The 26,291-nt window shown below is 41.7% G+C and overlaps 1 protein-coding gene across 7 annotated transcripts in view; it reads right to left on the reverse strand.

Moving 5' to 3' along the window:
• KANK1 (KN motif and ankyrin repeat domains 1) overlaps positions 1-26,291 on the reverse strand; it is a 242,971-nt gene that overhangs the window by 161,362 nt on the left and 55,318 nt on the right. The gene's annotated exons all lie outside the window — the stretch shown is intronic.

Here is a 26,291-nt window from a genome sequence, read left to right on the forward strand (position 1 = left end):
GCCACTTTCCTGCTGGGGGTGCAGGGGCAGGCCAGAATAAAAGGGAGCCTAAGATACCATGCAAAGAGTCCCTTTTGCTTTAGGTAAAGGCTAGCTATTTGCTCTTGTGACTCTCCACCACTGCAAAGGAAAGCGCCGGATCCCTCACAGCTTTCCCCCTTCTGTTCTGTTCTCCTCCTCTGTGTGTTTGTAGTACATACATAATTCAGCACATGCATACCACTCTATTTTTATGTATTTTTTAATCTGTCATACTTACTCAACCACTCCATAACAAACACATGGCTTTTCTCCTAAAACTGTTAATGGCAGTTCCCTGTGACTAAAATCTTAGAACTGTTTTCAAGTCATCCCTCTCATCGTTACCTTCCACTATCAGTCCACCACCACTTTCCCCGAACGTCTGGCTGCTCTCTACCCCTTCTTTTTCACTCCTATCACACTGCTGAACCCAACTTCCTTGGCATACCTCATCTGTTTATAACAAGAGCCTCTAACTTGGCTCCTCTGCAGATCACAGACTATCCCCTCTCTCTTACAGAGAAATTGCTTTCATCCTACTCCTGTAACCTTGAACATGCCTGGGCCCATCCCCTTGTCTGTGAAATGAAGAACTGGTCTCAAGGTTCTCCATCCTCACTGTGCTTTGAAGTCAGATGTCACTGGGCATGAATCCTGGTCCAGCCCCTCTGCAAAACTGAGACAAGTATGTCTGCTCAAAATTCAGTCTCACTATGCATAAAATGGGAACTAGCACATCTACCCCAAAGGTTGCTGTGAAATAATAATGAGATCTTATGCCTTACAGATGACACAGCAGATACTCAACAATATTGGTTATTCCCATCCCACCTTACAGAGTCCCACAAACTGTGAAGTTCTCTGGTCTTATAACTTCCAAACCTAACGTTTTCTTACATCTACATCCTTAGTGATAATGATTTTCTCCTCCATCCCATATAAACTCCCCTGTTGACCTTCAGTTCTTCCATTATCTATCACTACTTTATCTTCCTTTAATTTCCAATAAACGCCTGCTATTCAATCAGATTAGTCTGACCATTTTCTCAAGAACACACACTTACACCCTGCCTTTGTGCCCATCAGTTCCCCATAGACTTTTCTTATCCCCTCTGTCAAGGCCCAGTTTTAATCCAAAGCCCCAGCAATGCCGACCTTGGAAACAATGGAACCCTCACACGCTGCCTTCACACTACTGTCTACTCTTCCCTGTTCACTGAGATTAGCCGACGAAGACTATTCCCATTATTCCAAGTTACGCTTTTTACTTCGGTGTGGATTACATTAGAGTTTTTACAAACTACCTAGTTTTTGGATTGGTTCTGTCAATGCTTTTTGAAATTCATTGGCCTTTGTGCCTCAAGGTAAGAGTCTTTTATTAATTCCATCATTTTTATTTGAGGCTCATACAAGGAGCTTGTTCCATCATCAGTGGGTAGACCATTGGTAGACATTCTGACAGCTGTCTCATGAAGCCAGATACGAATTCAAAGTATGTCCAATATCTGCCAGATTTTGTGACAAAGTGAACGTGTTCTAATTTCAAGTACCATTTTAAGACCAAACTCTCAATGGCAGCAAGGATGATCCACAGTGGGGAAAGATGACTGGTCACTAGAGTTTTACCTGAAGATGATGGTTGAAGCTCCAGGGGTAAATGAAGGTTCTAAGGAGAATCAGGAGAAGACCCAGTGAACGGTCAAGGGACATGGAAGAAGACACTGAATGGATACAGAGGCAGGAGAATAACCACACGGGGGGAGAGGCACACAAGCCCAGAGAGAGCTGAGTAACACATCAAATGCTGCAGATATAAGGACAAAGTGTCACTGGGTTTGACAATTAGGAAGGGGGGGTCACTCATGACCCCTGAGGGCAATTTTCAAAATGGCAGATACAGGATGCTGACTGCAAGGCATTCAGGAGAAACTGGGAGGAAGGCAAACGGAAACAGAGACTTCCTGCCAAGAACTTTGGCTCTCAAGCCAAAACGCTTGTGCTGGCCATTTTCTAACCCTGAGCTTAACAGCTCAACGAAATACCCAAGACTGCTGAAGATAACGGACAGGTGACTGCAAACCCTTCCCGCCTTTTCTCTTCCAGCACCACCCTCACATGCCTGGTTCTGGTTCCCTAACAAATCTTACAGAACTATTCAACAGCTCTGTTATCAGGTCTCAAAAGCTAAGTTATATTCTTCTTCTGCTGTAGGTAAATGATAGTTACTTATTTAACATAAAAGGAAAGACACCAAAATGTGTCAAATCAACAAAACAGAAGTCCAGGTTCAGATCAAATACCATATTACTATCTTTGGATAACCTATGTAATTTATGCTGAATTATTAAAAAATAATTTTTCTTCCTTGAAAGTAGTACTTTGTTCTTTACTGTAAGTTCAGAAAAATCAAAAAAATAAAAGTCATGAGGATAATTAGCACTTTGTTGAACCTCCTTCCACTTTGATATGTATGCATGACACACATAAACATAACACACAAATGTGTAAGTGCATATAAGTTTCACTAAAAGTAAATCATATGATATTACTTGTAACTTGTTTTTTCCCACTTATTCTGATGGAAATTCTGTATCATTTAGTAGTATTGTATGCTTTCATTTTTAATGGCTGCTCAATAACCATTTTAATAAATTCCCTTGAAGCACTTAAGTCACCTCCAATTTTTGATTATATATTTAATGCTGAGAAAGATATCCTTCACTATACCATCAAGTATTTCCCTGGGAGAAGATCAAGGTCAAATGTATAGAAAATATGAGGATCTGATATTGACAATTTGCCCTACACAATATTTGATCCAGCGGCACATGACAATATCCACTCCTCCACATTCCCTGTAACACTGGGTAATGTTATTTTTTAAACTGTATTCTATAGATTTAATTTTTAAATTTTGATTAGCATATCTTTGGGGTTGAACACTTTGTACCTTTTACACTCTTGTTCATATTCTCTATTTTTTTTCTACTACTGTGCTCATCTTATTGATCTGGAATACCTTTTCACATATGCAGGATATTAATTTCATATATCCATGATATTAAGGATGTATATATTTATATATTAATATATAATGGATTTATATATTTATATATTAATATTAATCCATATATCCTGGATAATGGAGAGAAAATAGTACATTTATTGAAACTTTTGCCTACAAAGAACAAAACCAACTGAAGCATATTACAGCCAGAAAAGATCTTTATATAAGGATACTGAGGGATCCTACACATAGAAGGATACTAATATATAGCTTTGTCATGTGTATTACAATTCGTTTCCCCGGTGTATTTTATTTCTAAAGTGGAAACATCACTACTTCACTAATCTAGTTTGAAGATTAAAGAACATGCAGGTAAAGTCATGGGTGGAAGTAATCATCATAAAAACAAAAGCAAAATTGCTGCTACTTACTACTGAGGACTTAATAAGGTCCCGTATTCTCTCAGTCCTTATGATGAACCTACTAGGCAGGCATTTCCATTCCTCTTTTACAGATAAAATGTAACCGATACCCACAGACAGTAAACTGATAGATTTTAATTTTTACAAATAAGCTCCGTATTGACCCTAAAAAACACTTGGTAACAGAATTATTCCCAGCTGTGTTTGTAGTAAAATTTCCTCCTTAGAAGTAATCCCAGGGACTACTCCCATTTCTCTGCCAGCCACAAACCATGTTACTAGGTTCTGCACCAACCATTCTTTTAAGTTTCTCTAGTAAACTCTCTTCTTCCCCTTCCTCTATGACATATCTTTGCAATTGTCATTCTGATAGCAAGGAAAATATTTTGGCTAGCAGCCAAGGCTACATTATCAGTCACTACAAGTTTAACCTGATGACAGATATTTTGCTAACATTACAAACACATTAAAGGTTCTTCACTGGCTTATATGTTAGTGACGTCTATAGTAACAGCATACATCTGAACCCAGGCTTTTGTCAGGGGTGAAGCACACTGTGCTGTATAAATATTTTATGTACAGCTTGTACTGAAATTCTAGATGAAGAGGCATTCACAGAGCCTTTGTAATATGCTGGTAGCTCAAGACAGCATATTTTTATTAAAGTTGTATGCAAGCTTTGCCATATTCCACAGAGATCTCCTTTATTTAATCATAGTTTTCCCACCCCCAAATGTTTTTATTTTTTAAATGCATTGGTTGTGCTATGGGCAAGGCAGCATGTGAAATAATGGCAGAAGGAAGGTAGCTGATCATCGAAACTGGTTGTACTCAATTAGGCTAGCCACTGAGGATTCTGAGGGCAAAAGTGCAATGTGAGTGAGCCTGGTAGATGAGTTTCTTTGCAGGAATATTAACAGAACTAGACTACCCATTGCCAGAAAAGGGAAAAGGAAATACTTTTATTAATTCACTGAAGATTTATAGAAAATTCTTAGGAATTTGAAGGCTACTCTTATGGAATAACAGGTTTCCAAATGGGTTCTGGAAACAGCCAAACAACAACAACAACAACAACGAAATGCCTCAAATCCTCCTGACAATCTGGGGCAGGTAAAGCCACACACCCGCATACTCCCCTTCTCCCACAAACCCCCAGCAAGTAGCGATGAAGAAGGGCAGTTGCCACCTCTATGTGGGGAACTGGTCATAGGAGACTGTTGCTAGGTGACCACAGAGAAGCAGCGCCTCTTGCACCACCTGGCGGCGGCCAGCATTTGAGCAGTTACCGACTGTGGGGCATGGGGAGTTCTCAATGTTTTTCTCTCTGAAATTTCCTCACTCACAAGGGTGGAGGGCTCTGGCCTACCTGCTTCAGGGAGGTTGTGGTGGGGTTCCTTAAGGAGAAAAGCAGGTGAGAAGATAGCAAGATCTCCCACACTTCAGGGAGATCTTGGATGTGAATGAGTGTGAAACTCTGAGCAGCAGATGGCCATACCTGTGCTCTGGTTGCACCCTCAGGTCTGCAGCAACCCTGGGGGATGGCTGGATGTTGACAAAGCATCCTCCCTGGCCTCAAATGCAGCCCAGAAGCAGTAGGGACTGGTGTAAACGGATACTTCGGAGCCCTTCCTGACCATCATGACATTAGTAAAGCCTGGAACCTTGGCACAACTCCAGGAGGGTGATATGGGAAAGAAATCCAAGAATAATCGAGGTGAATCTTTCTGCTACCTGAAAGCAGAAGCTTAAAGTCAAGATTAAGCCTATTTAGCAAAGTGCAATATTCTCTGCACCTCTAGTTTGTAGACTAAGATTCATTCCCAATCCAAATTAACCCCTTAGTAAGCAAGTACACTAATGAAGGAAGGGTTCATAGCTAGTAACCTATATATTTTTCTTAGTTCAACATCATTGGCTTCCATCAGGAGATCAGATATAAAAATGGTATTCAGAATAAAGAACACTTTTAAATTCACAAGAAGGCTCTTGTATCATGCAAGCATTTCACAAAGAACTTCCAGTCTCACCTGCCACCAATGCCATGTAAAGGGTCTGTTTAAGACAGGCATTGAGAGATGACAGCGTGCTGGCAGCCCCTGCTCGCTCTTGGCGCCTTGTCGGCCTTCGCGCCCACTCTGGCCGTGCTTGAGGAGTTCTTCAGCCCGCCGCTGCACTGTGGGAGCCCCTCTCTGGGCTGGCCGAGGCCAGAGCCAGCTCCCTCTGCTTGCAGGGAGGTATGGAGGCAGAGACGCGGGCGGTAACCGGGGCTGCGCACGGCGCTTGCGGGCCAGGAGTTCCGGGTGGGTGTGGGCTCAGCGGGCCCTGCACTCAGAGTGGCCGACCCCCGGGGCAGAGAGGGGCTTAGCACCCCGGCCAGCAGCTGCAGAGGGTGTGCCGGGTCCCTCAGCAGTGTCGGCCCACCGGCACCGTGCTCAAATTCTCTCCGGGCCTCAGCTGCCTCCCCACAGGGCAAGGCTCGACACCTGCAACCCGCCATGCCTGAGCCTCCCCCGATGCTGTGGGCTCCTGTGCAGCCCCAAGCCTCCCCAACGAGCACTGACCCCTGCTCTGCGGCGCCCGGTCCCACTGACTGCCCAAGAGCTGAGGAGGGTGCACGACGCGGGACTGGCAGGCAGCTCCGCTTGCAGCCCCAGTGCAGGATCCAGTAGGTGAAGCCAGCGGGGCTCCTGAGTCTAGTGGGGACTTGGAGAACCTTTATGTCTAGCTAAGGGATTGTAAATACACCAATCAGCACTCTGTGTCTAGCTCAAGGTTTGTAAATGCACCAGTCAGTGCTCTGTATCTAGCTAATCTAGTGGGGACTTGGAGAACTTTTGCGTCTAGCTCAGGGATTGTAAACGCACCAATCAGCGCTCTCTGTAAAATGGACCAATCAGCAGGATGTGGGTGGGGCCAGATAAGGGAATAAAAGCAGGCTGCCCAGCCAGCAGTGGCAACCTGCTCGGGTCCCTTTCCACACCGTGGAAGCTTTGTTCTTTCGCTCTTTGCAATAAATCTTGCTGCTGCTCACACTTTGGGTCTGCACTGCCTTTATGAGCTGTAACACCACGAAGGTCTGCAGCTTCACACCTGAGGTCAGCGAGACCACGAACCCACCGGGAGGAATGAACAACTCCGGACGGGAGGAATGAACAACTCCAGACACGCTGCCTTAAGAGCGGTAACAACACTCAACGCGAAGGTCTGCAGCTTCACTCCTGTAGCCAGTGAGACCACGAACCCACCAGAAGGAAGAAACCCTGAACACGTCCGAACATCAGAAGGAACAAACTTCGGACACACCATCTTTAAGAACTGTAACACTCACCGCGAGGGTCCGCAGCTTCATTCTTTAAGTCAGTGAGACCAAGAACCCACCAATTTTGGACACAGCATCACTGGAGACAGCAGATGCTGACAGCCATGAAGCCTCATGGGGTGGAGTCACTTTAGAAAATTCAGCACAATCCAGGGCTGATTCACTGTCTGGCCTGAGGTTTTTCAGGTCCAACCTCCAGATTTTCTTAGAGCCAAAGATGATTACTTTCCAAGTGTGGGGTTAATGAATAAACCCACAGCAACATGTCCATGGAATAACACAGGGAGAATGCTTTTGTTCCATCTATGCAAGCTACTCCCCTCTTTGGGGTCTTCTGACTGGGCCACAGGGTCAGAGGTGGACCTCCCATACTGCCTCCCTGAACCCACTTATCTCCCCCACCATGGCTCACTGGACCACAAAAAGACGTGAGACCTACGCTGAGCAAGATGCTCCTCCCCTAGGGCTTTAAAATTGGGGCTGAGGAACTACCCGGCGGGCTCCAGATGGAGCTGGATCTGTAGGTTGCATGCTGTGGATGACATAACAGAGCTGGAGTGCAGAAAGGTGAGGATGGAGCCGAGAGAGGCAGGGACAACACACAGAGACAGAGTCCTTCAGCTTCCCTGGGCTTTTCTATTTTTGATTCTAGGTTTTCTCTGAGGATCCTGGATTTTGGGGAGGACTTCAGTATCCTGATAACATCCTCCCCAAGTTCGTTTTGTTCCTGGAAGCCAAAGATTCCCAGTTGAATACCATCCTTTCCCCATTACCAAGCTAATACCCAGTTGTGCTAGGGGAGCCCACACTGGGGGCAGAGGGAAGCAGACCCAGGGTGGGTGGGTCAGGGAAGGCTATGTGGAGGGCACCAGCCCTCAACTGAATACCTCCCCAGTTACTAGACCTCCCATCCCTGTAGCTTCAGTGTGCCTTCCCTGCCAAACTGTGCCTCACTGAACCCAATTTTTCTAGGCTTGCATGCGGAATACTCTGCTTCAGCTGGCATTTTTTATGTCTATGTGTTCAAACATGCATATAGTCAATTTTTCATATTTTCAGCTGCAGACATTTATTAATTCAAGATACAACAGTCAAATTCCTAGAGTTATGAGGGTGCTCTGCCTTCCATCCCCTTCCCATGGAAGCTCGTCATCTTCGAGGTGGAATTTTAGCATAGCTTGAGCCTACATTTCAAATAAAAGTTAAATATTATACAGAGGTGGGAGAAAATGATTATAAATGATTATCTAGAGTAATATCAGTTTTCCGACAGGACTGGTAGGATCTGGAATAATTTCTCCCATAAACATCCAAGTACAATTTCTTGAGGGTAAAGAAGAGTCCAACTTAGTAATGGGCATTTTATTTTCAATTGTCATGCTTGATTTTTTCCTAAAACTTGCACTGATGCTATAACAATGTATAAATCTAGCTGTTTACACATGTATTTTTTAAAATCAACACTGAGATATACTCCTAAACTATGATGATGTCCCAGGGGATAACAATTAGAATAGATATATTTAGTTTTTAAGATTTTTGTATAGAGGGCTGCACCCCCCACCCCAACAAAAAAAAGGCTTTTTCTTTCAGGATTAATAAGAAGTGAAACATTTAATTGTCTGTGTTCCATGTAAACAATGTTGCTAATATATATCATTTTTTACCCTCCATGGCTTGGCAAAGGCAAACACACACACACACACACACACACACACACACACACACACACACACACACACACAGTTGAAAGATAAAGAGACTCAAGAATCAAAATCATACTTCCTTACTTGGTATGTAGATACATAAAGCAAGAAGACTGTTTCCTACTTTGTTTGAAGCAAAGAAAACAAAAGGTGAATGCTTTTACTGATTTATTTCTGGGGTGATCCAATGAGAAAGCAATTTTCTGAGGGGTCCTCATATGGCTCAGTTCTGCCCTTTAAACCATAAGCCCCAGTATGGCCAGTTCCGTATCCTCTGGTGTTTTTCTCTTCTCTCTCAGTTCTTGTGAAGTAAGTGATCACATCTAGGGGTGACCTGGTTACAAGGTGGAAGGAGGCCTCCTAGCTGGGCTCTGAGTGAGGGAATGATGTGTGCACAGGTAATGATCAGCAACTAGCATTCTTTCGGGCTTTGCAGGATGCTGTCGTGAGCTTCAGGGTTCTCCTATCCCCAAAGTTTACAGGTGAAACAGCTTTATCTTCCCAGAAAATTATAATAAAAAGTACAATTTTGAAATCCTACTTCTTACGTGTAAAGCCAGTGGTTCTCAAATGTTAGCATAAATCAAAATCACCTGCAAGTCTTGTTGAAACATAAATTCCTCGGCCCTACCGTCAGAATTTCTGATCCAAGAGATTTGGGGTGGAACTTGAGAATGTGCACTTCTACCAAGTTTCCAAGTGATGCTGATTCTGGTCAAGCGACATTTTGAGAATCACTGCCTTAAACAAAGAAGTAAGTCTGAAGGGTGGGCACAAGCTATCTGGGAGATGATAATGAGAGGTGAAGCCGGCTGAGCTTCTGGGTCAGGTGGGGACTAGGAGAACTTTTCTGTCTAGCTAAAGGATTGTAAACCCACCAATTAGCGCTCTGTGTCTAGCTAAAGGTTTGTAAGCACAACAATCAGCACTCTGTAAAAATGCACCAATCAGCACTCTGTAAAATGGACCAATCAGCTCTCTGTAAAATAGACCAATCAGCACTCTGTAAAATGGACCAATCAGCAGGACATGGGCAAGGCCAAATAAGGGAATCAAATCTGGCCACCCAAGCCAGCAGCGGCAACCCGGTCAGGTCCCCTTCCGTGCTGTGGAAGCTTTGTTCTTTTGCCCTTCAAAATAAATCTTGCTGCTGCTCACTCTTTGGGTCTGCAGTACCTGTACGACCTACAACACTCACTGCAAAGGTCTGCGGCTTCACTCCTCAAGTCAGCGAGGCCATGAACCCACTGGAAGAAGAAACTAAGGACACATCTGAACATCTGAAGGAACAAACTCCGGACACACCATCTTTAAGAACTGTAACACTCACCGCGAGGGTCCACAGCTTTATTCTTGAAGTCACTGAGACCAAGAACCCACTGGAAGGAACCAATTCCGGACACAATACAAGCTTTCTGTTAATAGTATAGAAATCTATTTAACAGTTAAAGACAAGGTCCCTCCTCCTCCTCTCACACAAACCTGAAATAAAATTACTGTTCCAGGAAGAAGTACCAAGTTCAGGATGAAGCTTTCTGTATCTCCAACACAAACTGCATGCCCCGTGTAGTCCTCTAAAGGAAACAATGTCAAGCCTCCGTGATTGCCAGCGGAAGAATCAAAGCAAATGTCTGAGCCTGCTCTCAAGACTGAGATTACAACTAGAAAATGATGAAGTTCCCAAAACATATAAGGAGCACACTATGACAAGCACATGATTGGCATGAGGGCTAAATGCAAGGGACCTGTGGAAAGACAGGCACAGTGCCTGGCAGAGCACAGGCAGCTCAAATATTGGTTCCTCTTCTGCTTTCTTACCTACCTGTATATTAAAAGGGAGGCCCACTAAGGTTGTCTATGCTGGGCCTTCAAGGAGGCTGCCAGCTGCTTCTTACCTTGAATACACTCAGGACCCAAGGGTATGTTATCTCAGCTGCCCTGAGCATTTAAACTCATAAAATTGTAAAAGGATGGTATGAAGCTAGTGGCACTGAAACTTTACCATGCATCAGAAGTATGTGGAGGGCTTTTTAAGAAACACAGATTCCTAGACTCACACCTTCAGAGTGAGCGGTAGGTCTGGTAGGGCCTAAGAATTTAAAATTTCTAATAAGTTCCCAGATGATGTGAATGATGCTGGTCCCTAGACCATACTTTGGGAATCATTCATTAAACTTACTGTTTTTTGTTTTGAGATGCAGTCGCACTCTGTCGCCTACGGTGGAGTCCAGTGGCACAATCTCAGCTCACTGTAAGTTCCACATACTGGGTTCAAGCGACCTTCCTGCCTCAGCCTTTCAAGTGGCTGGGATTATAGACATGCACCACCCCATCTGACTAATTTTTGTATTTTTAATAGAGACAGGATTTCACCATGTTGACCGGGCTGGTCTTGAACTCCTGACCTCAAGTGATCGGCCCCCCTTGGCCTCCCAAAGTGCTGAGATTACAGGCATGAGCCACTGTGCCCGGCCAAGCTTACTGTTTAAGCCATTCCTTCCTTGCTATCAACTAGAACACTATCTCTGTAATTAATTTTTTTGAGACAGGGTCTTGCTCTGTTGCCCAGGCTGTAGCGCAGTGACATGATCATGGCTAACTGCAGCCTCAACCTCCCAGGCTCAAGCAATCCTCCCACCTCAGTCTCCTGAGTAGCTGGAACACAGGTGTGCATCACCATTCCTTTTTTTTTTTTTGTAGAGACGGGGTCTTGCTATGTTGCCCAAGCTGGTCTCAAACTTCTGGGCTCAAGTGATCCTCCCACCTCCGTCTCCCAAAGTGCTGGAATTACAGGCAAGAGCCACTGTGCTTGGCCTCTGTAATCTATTATATAAAACAGAAGTCTCAAATAAAGTACTAAGAATGGTGGCTTTTGTCACCAACTGTGTGACTGACCTCAGGCAAATACTGTACTAACTTTCTCTGTGCTTTAACCTTCCAGATATAAGTGGAGCTTACCTCCAAATTATATAAATCTCACTGAAGGTTATTACTGTGCAGTTTTAAGGACAGTACCAAGTACCAGCTGCTGCATTGTCTTTTAGAATATTGTTCCCTGCTTTAATTGAAATACGTCAGAACATTTAAGACAAGTACCCTAGACTCCTCATGTGCCAAGCAAGATGGGAGAAGCCCAGGAGCTTTTCCTGTTTCTGTTTCTGTAAACATAAAGCCTAGCAAATGTTAGCCTTCGCAAAATTCAGAATAACCTGAGAAGATGCTTTTGATATAAAATGACTTCAAGTTCCCCTGTGGGTATAAAGACAAGGCAAATACAGGTTTCAACTTAAAAATACATATACAATTAAAAGGAGAAAAAATAGTTTCTTTTTTTTTTTTTTGAGACGGAGTCTCACTGTGCCACTTAAGCTGGAGTGCAGTGGTGCGATCTCGGCTCACTGCAACCTCCACCGCTCAGGGTCAAGCAATTCTCCTGCCTCAACCTCCCAAGTAGCTGGGACCACAGGCATGTGCCTTCATGCCTGGCTAATTTTTGTATTTTTAGTAGAGACGGGGTTTCATCGTGTTGGCCAGGCTGGTCTCGAACTCCTCACGTCAGGTGATCCACCCGCCTCAGCCTCCCAAAGTGCTGGGATTACAGGCATAAGCCATCACTGCCCGGCTGAGAAAGAATATTTCAATCATTACAAATAAAAAGGCTTCCTCCCTGTTGAGAACAGAGTGCTACAGCTGCTCATTTCAATATTAAAAATCACATAAATGACATACTTCAATCTAAGGTGGAAAAGCAGGAAGTGAGGCTCATTTTCCCAGAGCACCCCACTCAACTAGGTCAAACATTAAAATACGCCAAAGAAATGTTCTCTCGAGCCTCATTCAGTATCAGAGGGCAGGCTCTGGTATTTCAGTAAAGACCGCCGGGGCCCTGCCCACTCAACATCCTCATAATCCATAGCCTTTATGGAATGTTACAGGTGCAGAGCTTCGGCCCCCTTTCCTAACGGAGAAGTGGGTGTGAGCTGGGCTTTTCAAACATGTCCGGCCAGAGAACAAAGGCCACATGATGCTAGTGATGCATCAGTGATTTCTACTTCTACAGGACAAGACTCCTTCCACTATAATAAAGACAAATCCAGGTTACCCTGGCAAACTGCTTGGAAGCACAGAGCTGCGGTGGATGGGCACAGCCCATTAATCTCCATCTTGGCTCCTCCAAGCAACTCTCGGCCCTCTAATTAAAGCTAAATGCAATTACAAAACAAAAAGTGCACTGTTCATCTACAGTCCACCCAGTCTAACAGAAAACCTTTCCAAAGTGTGTATCAATCTTGTAAATGTAGGAAAATTGACCTTCTGACATCAGTCACTCTCACCACAATGAAATAATTCCTGTCTTTTCACTCAGGATTTTTAAAGCAAACAATCAGTGGGTGAGGGTGGGGGTGGGAGTGTTGAGCTACAAAATGTCAACCATTTTAACACTTTCTTTAAAATAAAAATAAAACGCCTGCGACTTACTTAATCCCTGCTATCCTCACCACCTTTTCTCACTGATACTGGCTTATATTACTTCTGGCTTTAAAAAAAAAATCCTCAGCTGGGCGCAGCGGCTCATGCCTGTAATCCCAGTACTTTGGGAGGCTGAGGTGGCCGGATCACGAGGTCAGGAGATCAAGACCATCCTGGCTAACACGGTGAAACCCTATTTCTACTAAAAATACAAAAAACTAGCCAGGCATTGTGGCGGGCACCTGTAATCCCAGCTACTCGGGAAGCTGAGGCAGGAGAATAGCATGAACCCGAGAGGCGAAGCTTGCAGTAAGCCAAAATCACGCCACTGCACTCCAGCCTGGGTGACAGAGCAAGACTCAGTCTCAAAAAAAATAAAATAAAAAAAAATAATAATAATAATAATAAATCCTCATTTTTATTTATTAGATAAGTTTAGTGACTGGTAAGGCAACAATTTTGTTCCTCTAGCTCCTCCACATTTACAAATTATACTTTATTCTCTGATTATACACTGTCCTTTAGTAATGACATTAACTCATGTAGCACTTGACTGCAGCAACATATCAGCATCATGAATACTCCAAGTCAGACTCTCTTCCATATCTGCCAGTAATTACAATTTACACCAGCTCAAATATTTTCTCACAAAGCATGCCAGAAGAAAAGAGAACTTTTGGTTAAACCTCAACTTTACTGTATTAGGACACACTTTGCGATAATAGTAATGAGACTGCAAAGCATGAAAAGGCAAGTCTTGAAGAGATCACTTGATCCAATCTTACCTTTTTCTAGCCCAAAAAGAAATTTTATTTCAGAAGTTTTTAATATAAAGATGGAAATGTGGAAAGACCATTATGCCAGAAACAGCAATGTTTTAACTCATGAGTTACAACATGTTCTGATGCAAAGAATGCACTGACTTTAGAAATTTCTGCTTAACACACGTCCTTCAAAAAAGCAAAAGTAGGGCTGGACATGGTGGCTTATGTCCATATTGTAATCCCAGTGCTTTAGGAGGCCACGGCAGGAGGATTGCTTGAGGCCAGGAATTCAAGACCAGCCTGGACAACATATCGAGACCCTGTTGCTACAAAAAAAAAATTTTTTTTTTTTTTTTTGGGATGGAGTCTCGCTCTGTCGCTCATGCTGGAGTGCAGTGGGGCGATCTCGGCTCACTGCAAGCTCTGCCTCCTGGGTTCACACCATTCTCCTGTCTCAGCTTCCTGAGTAGCTGGGACTACAGGCACCCACCATCACATCCGGCCAATTTTTTTCTATTTTTTAGTAGAGACGGGGTTTCACCGTGTTAGCCAGGATGGTCTTGATCTCTTGACCCCGTGATCCGAAATAGCTGGGTATGGCAGCACAAGCAAGTAGTCCTAGCTACTCAGGAGGATGAGGAACGAGGATGCCTTCAGCCCAAGAGTTTAAAGCTACAATTTCTCCACTGCACTCAAGCCTGGGAAAAGAGCAAGACCCTGTCTCTTAAAATATATACATGTATTTCTAATCACTGTTTATTACAACCATAAGTTAGAGATGTATTCGTGGAGGGAAAACACTGACTTTCCATTTTTAATTTGTTTTAAACTGAAATGCCCTAAAAAAGGAAAATAAGCATTTCCTCCCAGCAACCTCTAAAGTTGGACGGCAGAAAAAGATGCCCAGCCACAACGTTCCAAGTTGTTCTGCACCGAGACCCACAGGTAACCTGGGAACACTATCACTTGGTGAACTTAGGACTTGATTTATGAGACATGAAGCTACAGTACAAACTCAGAGTCCTTACCAAATACGTAAGAATTTTCCTATAAACCCATATTTTTCTCTCTCTGAATAATCTATGCGCTGCCTTTTAAACAAAATGAATTGCCTTTAACTTTTCTGATAAATGACGGAACAGACCTTGCTCCACGTGTCTGTTTCTCAGCTGAGACTCTATAGTCCAGTTGTATTTCTGGCATTCATTCAAAAAAGCCAAATTCTTAAGTCTCTAAATGTAAATTTATATGAGATTAAAAAGTGCCTGGAAATGAGACAGTTATCTTAGTCATGTTTTTCTTTTTAAAAAATGTGTTCTTTTTTAAATTTTTTTTTTTATTTAGAAGTGAAGCATAGCTATTTCATTACCTACTACAAAGAAAAAAGTAATCTACCTTGTTAAATAACATGTGACCTCCTTGGCTAAATCTTAACAAGCAATACATTCCTGACTAAGGCTTTTTATTTTATTATTTTTCCAGTGTAGGTGTTCAGAATTTTCATTAAAAAGGGCTCTAACACTGGAACAAATCCATTAACACGTGTTGCCAAAGGAACACTCCGTAACTTATGCATTATCATACCCTCTAGCAAATGTCAACAATCTCTCTGGCAAAGGCTTCCCCTGGTTTATACATAACTGTATCAATATCTGTTTGCCTTACTAACAATGCCTTTTCTTGTAGAGAAGACATATGACACCACCGTGTCACACAAAACACCCCACAGTGGAGCTGGTTTTGGATGGAGTGCTGGAACCATCAAGGGGCTAGGTCCCCAAGGAGATGGGCACTCTCTCATACCTCAGCAGAGGTGCAAACTGGTCCCATTTTTACAAGACATCAATTTGACAAAATGTATCAAGGGTCTTTAGAGTAGTTTTTAAAAAATATATGTTTGTAACTCCTGACCCAAACATTTCACCTCTAATAACATACCGTAAGAAAATAATGTTCAAAAAAATTCCACACGGATTTCAGCACAAATATATTCACTGCCCATTACAATAGCAAAAAGTCAAAAACTTACATTATTATTAAAATAGTATGCAGAGATTAAACATGTTTAGAAAGTCTCATGAAAAACTAAGCCAACGGGTCTTAAATGACTTTACTAAATTCACATGAAAAGCAACATAATTTAGTCACTATCTAATTAGCATGCATATTTCCTAAAAACTTACAAAAACTACACATTTTCAAAGGCTTGGTATATATGACAATTAGTGTAAGTTACTGGAGGCAAGTGGTGTTAAAAAGGAAAATAAGTCTCCAGTGCTCAGTTTCCATAACAGAACGAAGCAGCACGCACTCACATTTTATCAACAGCATTTGGAAAATTATTTCTGCCTTTTACGTTGATGAAAGATCCTCTAACACATTAACTTTCTGGTAAGAGTACCTCAGAGACACGGTCTAGGTCACAGATTAGGCTTCTAGGGACCTGTGTCCAGATTTCTATTTATACAGCAAGCTGTATACCCAGCTGGGCCCACCGGACAACAGTGCAGCCATCAGTGCAACTGCCAGCAAACCTCTCTTATCTCAACACTGTTAACCATGCTCAGAAAGCAAGTCAAGCCTTTATATTCAGGGCATGCTAAGGACATCGAATTTTCATCATAATGAAAATACAGCTACGGATTTAAAATTTTAAGTCTACATTATCTCCACAAAAACATTTTGTCCCCAAATGTACACACACAATCATACTAGGCCAAAGAATAATACATTCTGTGAAGTAGCAGTGAGAGACCACTCTCCAAGCACAGATTAAAACAAAGCTATCACAGAAACAACAGACATCTAAACAAATAAAAAACCCAATACCCAATACATGGGAAAAAAAACTATTCTATTCTCCTAAATGTTTTAAAAAACATAAATCCTAATACGAGACTGTGTTGAAAGTAATGAAAAGGCCTGGGGTGGGGAAGGTGTATAATGAATGAAAACAGAAACCCTACAACGCATCAAATGTTACGGAATCTGATGAAGGTTGAGAACAGAGAAAAATGTAAGCCCTAAATAATTAACATAAGTGAACTACATATTGAAATGAGAAAAAAAAAAACACCCAATCTGTTTGAAAAATGATTACAAAATACTTCACTAATAATGAATGCATTAATAGAAAAAACAGAAGTGATAAATTCAAAAGCTTCCTTGAAAAGCCAACCAGAGAAGTAAACTTCTGGTAAGTCTAGATGAAAGGAAAGTGAACACAATTAGAATAAACGTATTATGTCAGTCAGTTTTCTGTTGCTTGTAACTGAATACCTGAAACTGGGTAATTTATACAGAAAAGGTATTTATTTCTTACAGGTGCCAAGGCTGAGAAGTCCAAAGTCTAGGGCTGCACCTGGTGAGCGCCTTCTTGCTGGTAGGGACTTGGCAGAGTCTGGAGGCAGCACAGGGAATCACATGGTGAGGGGGCCGAGTGTGCAGCTCAGGTCCCTTCCTCTTCTTAAAAGCCACCAGTCCTACTCCCCTGATAACCCATTAATCCATTAATCCATGAATGGATTAATCCATTCATGACGGCAGAGCCACCTCTTAAAGGCCCCACCTCTCAATATTGCCACATTGGGGGTTAAGTTTCAACATGAGATTCACATGGGACATTCAAACCTTAGCAAGCACTGTAACATACTGAGGGACCATAAATAGGAGACGAACATACAGAGATAGGAAGCTATGTTTTTTGAGACAAAGTTGATAAAACAGAGGGGAGGCAGGAAGAAAGGAAGGCAGATGGGCAGGACTGGGTCAGGCAGCTGGATACAGTAGTGTGTCAGGCAGATACTGCGAAGATACCTCTGCACTAACAGCCTCCCAATGCCCCACAGTGGAGGCGGTCCCCAAACGAACCTCTACAGCTGGGGAGAAGAGCACCAGAGCCATCCCTCCCTCCCCAGGAGCTCTATCTACAGTGAGCTACACACTCGCACATACCCCGATGAGTGTGGAAATCGATCCCATTTTTAAAAGGTATCAATGTGGCAAAATGTATTAAGGGTTTTTTAAGTGGTCATGATGTTTTAAAATGTGACTTCTGACCTGTAATTTTGCTTCTAATAATACACATACTAAGGAAATAATGTTTTTAAAAAATCAACCTTGGGCACGCATGGTGGCTCACACCTGTAATCCCAGTGCTTTGGGAGCTTAAGGTGGGAGGCCAGGAGCTTGAGATCAGCCTGGGCAACATACTGAGATCTTATCTCTACAAAAAAATTTTAAAAAATTAGGCAGGCATAGTGATGCACACCTGCAGTCCTAGCTATTCAGCAGGCTGAGGCGCGATGATAGCTTGAGCCCAGGAGTTTGAGGCTAAAGCATGCCATGATTGCACCACTGCACTCCAACCTGGGCAAGAGAGTGACGATCATGCCACCGCACTCCAGCCTGGGTCACAGAGCAAGTCTCTGCCTCTATGGGAGAGAGAGAAAAAAAAAAAAAAACCCACAGACTTACACAAAAATACATCCACTGCCTCACTATTGTAAAAATTTCAGAAACGTAATAATTATTAAATTATGATACATACCTTAAACATGTTTATGAAGATTAAGGAAATGCTTTATAAAGTTAGGTTGAAAACTGGGTATGATGCTGAAAATTTTAAACAAAAATATAAAAATGAATGGAAGGGACTATATCAACATTTGAACATTTTTGCCTGTGGTGTAAAAAATCTTGAGAGGTTGATTTTTACATGCATTATAGATAAGATAATGGTTACGACCATATCATTAAGATAAATGTAAACTATTCTCACACAGGATCACTCTCTACCTCATACCTGACTCATCTGTGACTTTAGTCAAATTAACTTTTGAGCTTTGTTTTCTTCTCTGTAAAATGAAGATAATCATAATTACCTGATATGGGCGCAAAGAAAAAAAATAAAACCAAGAATGCCAAGTGCTGAACTTTGGCACTCTCTCTTTGGAAGACTGTTAAGTTTTGTCCATGCTGGTGACTTTGCAGCCAGTTTTAAAAATGAACTCTAAATTCAATACCACTGGGCCTCTTAAAGTTATAAAACATCTGCAACCTTCTATACTGCAAGAACGTACTCAAATGAGAAAGTCTAATTCTGATAAGCTCGGGCATCTCCCTGGGTAACCAATAAATTTAAAAATGGGCCAACAGTGCACCAAAGTTCCAAGAGGAAGGGACTTATCAAGAAGTGCTGCCTTTCAGAGGAACACATTCTCATGGATGACTAGGTTTCACATTTCCAAACATGTTCCATTTATATGGCACATTCAAACTAAGAAATGCTGCAAAAGTTCTCTTTGCTGGCTCCAATCTATGTAGAAGGGACTCAGAAGAGGGAAGAGAAACTGCTTTTGCAAAGCTGTGACAGGAAGAGATATCTGACCCCTGCTTCTAACCTCCAAGCTGTCCTTGGTCATTCCGGGGCATGGGCAAAGCTAACTTTGGGGAAAATTTAGTTTACAGTTTAACTTTAAAGCAAGAATGAAATAGCACTTTCCAAAACTAAATCAACTTTGTAAAGCTAATGAAACACCACAAGGTTAGGATTATGAGAAGGGCCTGAATTCTGCTAAGATGTAGGCATAGAAGGCAAACCTAAGCAAAAAGAACAAAGCTGGAGGCATTACACTACCCAACTTCAAACTACACTACTGGGCTACAATAACCAAAACAGCATGGTACTGGTACAAAACCAGACACACAGACCAAGGGAACAGACTAGAGAACCCAGAAACAAGGTCGCACACCTACAACTATCTGATCTTTGACAAACCTGACAAAAACAAGCAATGGGGAAAGGACTCCCTACTGAATAAATGGTGCTGGGATAACTGGCTAGCCATGTGCAGAAAATTGAAACTAGACCCCTTCCTTACATCATATACAAAAATCAACTCAAGAAGGATTAAAAACTTAAATGTAAAACTCAAAAACTTGGAAGATAACCTAAGCAATAACATTCTGGACATCGGAATGGGCAAAGATTTCGTGATGAGAATGTCAAAAGCAATTGCAACAAAGGCAAAAATTGACAAATGCGATCTAATTAAACTAAAAGGCTTCTGCACAGCAAAAGAAATGATCAACAAAGTAAACAGACAACCTACAGAATGGGAGAAAATTTTGGCAAACTATCCATCTGACAAAAGTCTAATATCCAGCACCTACATGGAACTCAAATTTATAAGAAAAACACAACTCCATTAAAAAGTAGGCAAAGCCATGAACAGACACCTTTCAAAAGAAGACACACATGTGGCCAACAAGTAAGTGGAAAAAAAGCTCAACATTACCGATCATTAGAGAAATGCAAATAAAAACCACAAGGAGATAGATACCATCTTGCACCTGTCAGAATGACTATTATCAAGAAGTCAAAAAATAACAGGTGCTGGCGAGGCTGCAGAGAAAAAGGAACATTTACACAGTATTGGTGGAAGTATAAATTAGTTCAACCACTGTGGAAGACAATGTGATGATTCTTCAAAGTTCTAAAAACAGAACTACCGTTCCACCCAGAAATCCCATTACTTGGTGTATACCCAAAGAAATATAAATCATTCTATCATAAAGATGCATGCACACGTATGTTCACTGCAGCAAAGACATCGAATCAACCTAAACGACCATCAGTGGTACAGTGGATAAAGAAAATGTGGAACATATACACCATGAAATACTATGCAGCCATAAAAAAGAATAAGATCACGTCCTTTGCATGATAGGTGGAAGCCATCACCCACAGCAAACTAACACAGGAACAGAAAACCAAATACTACACGTTCTCACTTATAAATGGGAGCTAAATGATGAGAACACATGGGCACATAGAGGACAACAACAGACACTGGGGCCTAATGGAGGGTGGAGGTTGGGAGGAAGGAGAGGATGAAGAAAAATAACTATATATTGTCAACTTAACACCTGGGTGATGAAACAATCTGTACAACAAACCCCCATGACACGAGTTTACCCATATTAACAAACCTGTACATGCACCCCTGAACCCAAAATAAAAGTTTCTTTTAAAAGCGCAGGTATAAATGATAACCAGCCACTGTTCTGGAAGTCACAAGATTTCTAACTTCCCCAATTACTGTTATAAATAGCATCACTCTTGTGGAACCTAAGATTGGCCTTTGGAGATGTCTTTTCAGACTGTTGCATTGTTGACGACTGGCTGACTCCACCTGGACCTGCAACTCATGACTCAACTGGTCCTACGGCCCCTAACCCAGAGGCAGACTCAGCGAACGACGGCTGTTTTCCACACTCCTATGATGGCATCCCCAGCCAATCAGCAAAATCCATTCTATAGTCCCCTGTCCACCAAACTGTCCTTGAAAAACCTCCACCCCCAAAACTTCAGGGAGATTAATTTGAGTGATAACTCCATCTCCCATGCGGCTAGCCAGCTTTGGGTCAACTAAACTCTTTCTTTACTGCAATACCATGGTCTCAGTGAACTGGTAGACCCTTTCGGGTGACTACACAAGTTGTGCTCTGCAGAAGACAGCCTTAAACTACTGTCTGCACAAGGTAGAATGGGAGCAAACATGAAACCATTCTTTAGGGTTGACTTTCCCATTGCAAGAACTATGGGTTAAGTCTTAAAGATGAAGCTGCTACTATTTTTCTCTTTAGCAGTAACTAGTCAGGGAGTTGAATGGGTGGGAAAGATCTTAACAGGAATAAATGTTCGCCAGCTCTCTGGTTAACTTAAATTGCAAAAAGTTCACCTGACATGCCTAGTGGTCTTCAAAATATATAGGTATGGATTTGCAAAGGAAAAAAAAGGGGATTTTTCTGTTTCTAAAGTCTCACTTTTGTCTCTCTTCTCTACCCACTGACATTTGTCTAATGGTGAAAGCAGTCACCATTCCAGCCTCACCAGGCTCCTTCTCAGTGAAGCTGCCCTGCACGCACTCTTTGTTACCTCAACAGCCATGTCCGTGCCAAGTGTCCTCATTTCCCACTTCATGCAGTCACCTGTGTGGACCAGAGTGGGCTTCCCAAGAGAAGCCAAAAACAACACTGTATGTCAGTGAGACTCACATGAGTTGACCTGGAATGATAAGGTGAACTGAGTCAATCAGATGCTGACTCTCAAGAATACGAATTAAGAAGCACAGAGAATAAGCAGTTAACAGTAAGGGCATCTCCTGAAAGAGTGTTAGGAGGTGGTAGAGGGGCTGCAAAGAGCCAGAACTGGGTGCATGCTCAGATTATGAGAACACCAAAAGTAGGCATGGGCAGAAATAGGTATAGCTTTTAATATTAATATAAAGTCATCATGGTTATCAATACATGCTAAAACATTACTTTTCATCTCTTAACATTGCAACTATGTATGTTTCGTATTAGCATAAAACAATCTGAACATGTATCCTCAACAGAGATATGTACACGTATATAATTTATAACTAGGTGTCTATACTGAGGATACATGTTCAGATTTTTTTGTATGTATGAGGGTGTCTGGTGAGAAAAAGTTTTACTTCTACTTTGCTACATAAAGTGCACATTCTGGCCGGGCGCGGTGGCTCACGCCTGTAATCCCAGCACTTCGGGAGGCCAAGGCGGGCGGATCACGAGGTTAGGAGATCGAGACCATCCTGGCTAACACGGTGAAACCCCGTCTCTACTAAAAAATACAAAAAAATTAGCCGGGCGTGGTGGCGGGCGTCTGTAATCCCAGCTACTGAGGAGGCTGAGGCAGGAGAATGGTGTGAACCCAGGAGGCGGAGCTTGCAGTGAGCCGAGATTGCGCCACTGCACTCTAGCCTGGGTGACAGAGCAAGACTCTGTCTCAAAAAAAAAAAGAAAGAAAGTGCACATTCTATGACACTAGGAGACAGACGTAGAAGTTAAGACAGCTGCCAAAGACGGAGTAAGACAAAGATCCTGTCTTCCAGAGGTTCACAGGCCATAATGTGTTATGAGAAAGAAAAAAGGCACCAGTGATTTTTATTGGGTTTCCAACAAATATTTGTTTAGCACCTATGTGTGCCCTGTGCTAGTCTAGGTATTTTATATCACTTTCTAGTGACACAGTCACCATGGATCAAATAAACTATCAGGGCTGAATTGAATTTGCTGGGTCAGTGGTCCCTAAACATTTCTGAACCATACAGCAATTTGAGATTCTGATTAAAAAGAAGAGAAACCTCTCCCTAGGAAAGCATGCAAAACTACAATTCTGGACTCAATTTCACTGACACTTCTGACCTAACACCCAAGGATAAGAAACTAATGGGTCTACTGCCTATTTGAAAATATAGACACACACATACATATCTATAAAATCATGTGATCCTACACTGAAGGATTGTTTCAACAACGCAAAGTACTTATGAGGTTTATTAATAGCCTTATATTTTCAGTTAACAACTTATTATTAGTGGCAGTGAGAGAAGTCCCACCACAAATAAAACAGCATGTTTATTCTCAAGTACAGTGTATCGAACTGACACAGACTATCACTCCAGTTACACAATGGCTGTTCAGAGTTCTCAGTTAATGGAATATTCACAGTTTAAGACCAAACACAATGCACAAAGAACAGAAAAATAGACAAAGTTGTCGTATCAGGGATAGCAACATTAGCTTCCTGGCAACGGAGACTCTGGGGAGGGCTACACATAAATTTTTTTTCTATTAAGGGTCAGTAAGTAAACAAGTCTGACAAAATATTTCATTCATTTGCTCTAAGTGATTTTACACAATAGAGCTACAGAACACAGGCTTGGTTCCATCTTTCCTCCTAAATAACCAAAAAAGGGTACTGGATCTAATCTCTTTCATATAATTAGAAATCACCTGAAAAATGCAGAATCTGGTTGTGAGAGTGATTTGAGAATTGACGGATCTGTTTCCCTGCTTGTAAGATATGAATAGCAGTACTTACTCCATAAAGATGGGAAGCACACATTTTCATGGGTGCCTCTCTAATGTGTTAATGAAACAATGAAATGCTAATTTCATTTTTTTCATTCAACAAATATTTAGTGAATTGCAACTATGAGCCAAACATCAAGGCAAAATCAAGCAAAATCAGACCCACTTCTGCCTTGATGAAGTTCACTAGCTCTTTCATCCATTAGAAAGCTTTAAACTGGAAATCTCCACTAGCATCAGTTGTCTAACTTGACAACTAATATTTGTAAGGCATTTTACAGATTATAAAGTACTATCCGATATATCATGTCAGGAAATCCTCACTGTAACTCTCTGAGTTGTATTGATAATTCACCTCCTATACAGGTTAAGAAAGTACAGCTCAGAGAGGCCCAGTGGCTTACTCAAGCAGTGAAGCTGGAATCCCCTTTGCTGATAATCTCAGTGCACTACACCATCTCACTGCAGCTGAGCTTTAGGTCATGAGGATAAAACACGTGCAAAATCACTTTGAGCTCTTTATTGGGAACATGATCTAGAGTAGCTTTTTGTCTGTTCCCATCTTCCCCAGAAGCAGCTGTTACCCAGCTCTGGCAGGGTATAGAAAATGCAATTTACTTAGTTGGAAAACCCCAACTTACCTAAGTTATAAAATGGTTAATCTGCTGAAAGATTCCTTTATTATTTCTATCATACATGCAACCTAACAGCATTGCGTTGTTGCCTGCCACGTGCCTCCCTTCCTTAGTCAATTTCTACAGTGCTTTCTGAATACAGAAAACGTCTGCAGTATTTTCCGTTACAGACGCTTAACAGTTTTCTATAACACTGTGACTTACATAGTAAGACTGAAATGTGAAAGTTCTAGATGAAACAGTCATCTGGTCCTACATTAAAACTTTCATGAATTTTTTAAGGAGCCTTAGATCACTGTCTAACATTCAACCCACTGCCAAAATCCCTATGACAACATCTCTAATTTGGGGTAATCTGACTTCTTTAACACATGTGGTTCCTATTACTGGTAACAAGCAGTTTGGCAGTAAGTATTCAAAGCCATAAATAAATAGTACTAATGTTGACTCAGCTATTCTGCTGCTAAGAATTTGTCCTAAGGAAATAACTCAACAAATGCACAGTGATGAGTGTATTTGAGATATCTTCATTGTAGAGCTGTTGTTCATACTAAGAAATTGGAAATGACCAAAGTAACTATCAGTCAGGGATGGTTTTAATAAATAAGAGTGCATTCATATAGAGAGATGCTACATAGCAATTAAAAATCATATGAACATACAAATAGTAACATAAGATATACATGCTCTATGAAGTGAAAAAAGTGATTACTAAATAGTATATGATATCCATTTTACGTGTGTTTACAAAGCAAAAAATCTTAATTGATTGAAATAGAAAATCATGTCCTTCTTCTGTCTACCCATAAGTTCCAATCCTGCCCCCTGAAGTTGAGAATTAACTTTGCTCTCCTTTCCACCCGATAGCCTTTCAACTATTCCTGGTAGGGAATAGATTCTAGTCCGTTTACTTCCCCGGCTTACTCTCTTAAAATGTAGAACTTGTTTGAAAACAAGCCCTTGGAGGCAGCCTAACGAACTCAGAAAACAACGGGGTGATTATCTCCTTAATTCTGAGTACTGTGCCATTAAAGCTGCCAGAGAAGGCCACCCATATCAAATGGCTGGCTGAAACCTTAAATCTTTTTAACAAGAGCTGCTACTGATCCAGGTCTCCCATTCTATAAACACGCAACTTTTTCCCCTGACTCTAGGAAGCTGCATTCAGTAGAGCTTAATTGTATATTTGTTCATGTTGACTGCCTTCAACTTTTTGCAGCCTTTTTTTTTTCTATCCGGATGTCTGACACCCAGTTGGGTAGCTTCCCTCCCAACAATGGGACAGACACAAATTTGATCCACCTTTCTTGATCAAAGACCACTCTTCTCAAACTAGAATATCACGACATTTGGAAAGGGCTACCCAAACATTTTATTTGGTGATAATTTAAAGTATTTTAAAACAAACATAGGTATGTTAAAAATACAAAGTGAATGCATCTTTATGTGAAAACATGAGACTTCAAAGACATTTCGCTCCTGGCTGTGCTTCTGAAGTCTCCCTATACCCTGCCCACAATCCAACCTTCAATTCCTGTACCCTCAACCCTTGAAACCCTCCACAATAAAGTATAAACTTTCCTCTTCCTTAGTAGTTCCCTGATGGAAAAGTTAGAATATCACTGGCAAGGCAGTGAATTGCACAAAGTCAACAGTTAATCAACCCGCAACACATTCAACTATCTTACTATCATCAAGCCCATGGTTTTCCAACTTATCCATAAAAAATCCTAAGAACTTAACGAAACACGTAGTTTTTTTATTCTGATATCCTCTAACAACAACATTACCCAAATTCTCTCTCCAATAAGTATATGATTTATACAGGAAATGAGGTTAATTCAAGAAAGGCTTGTTCTTGAGAAACTCATGCTGACTTAACCACACTTCTTTCCCAGGTAACCACAAACTATCCCTTCTTCTCTCCATTTATTCCATTAGAGGATTATTCCATAGCTGCTGTTTAAAAGGCACTGAACTAGGGTCTACAATAGAAAACATGCAGTAAGACAGAAACTTCTCTTCTAAGATGAAGAAACAT

Source organism: Hylobates moloch, unplaced genomic scaffold (genome assembly GCF_009828535.3).
Source record: "Hylobates moloch isolate HMO894 unplaced genomic scaffold, HMol_V3 SCAFFOLD_19, whole genome shotgun sequence".
Taxonomy (NCBI): Eukaryota; Metazoa; Chordata; class Mammalia; order Primates; family Hylobatidae; genus Hylobates; species Hylobates moloch.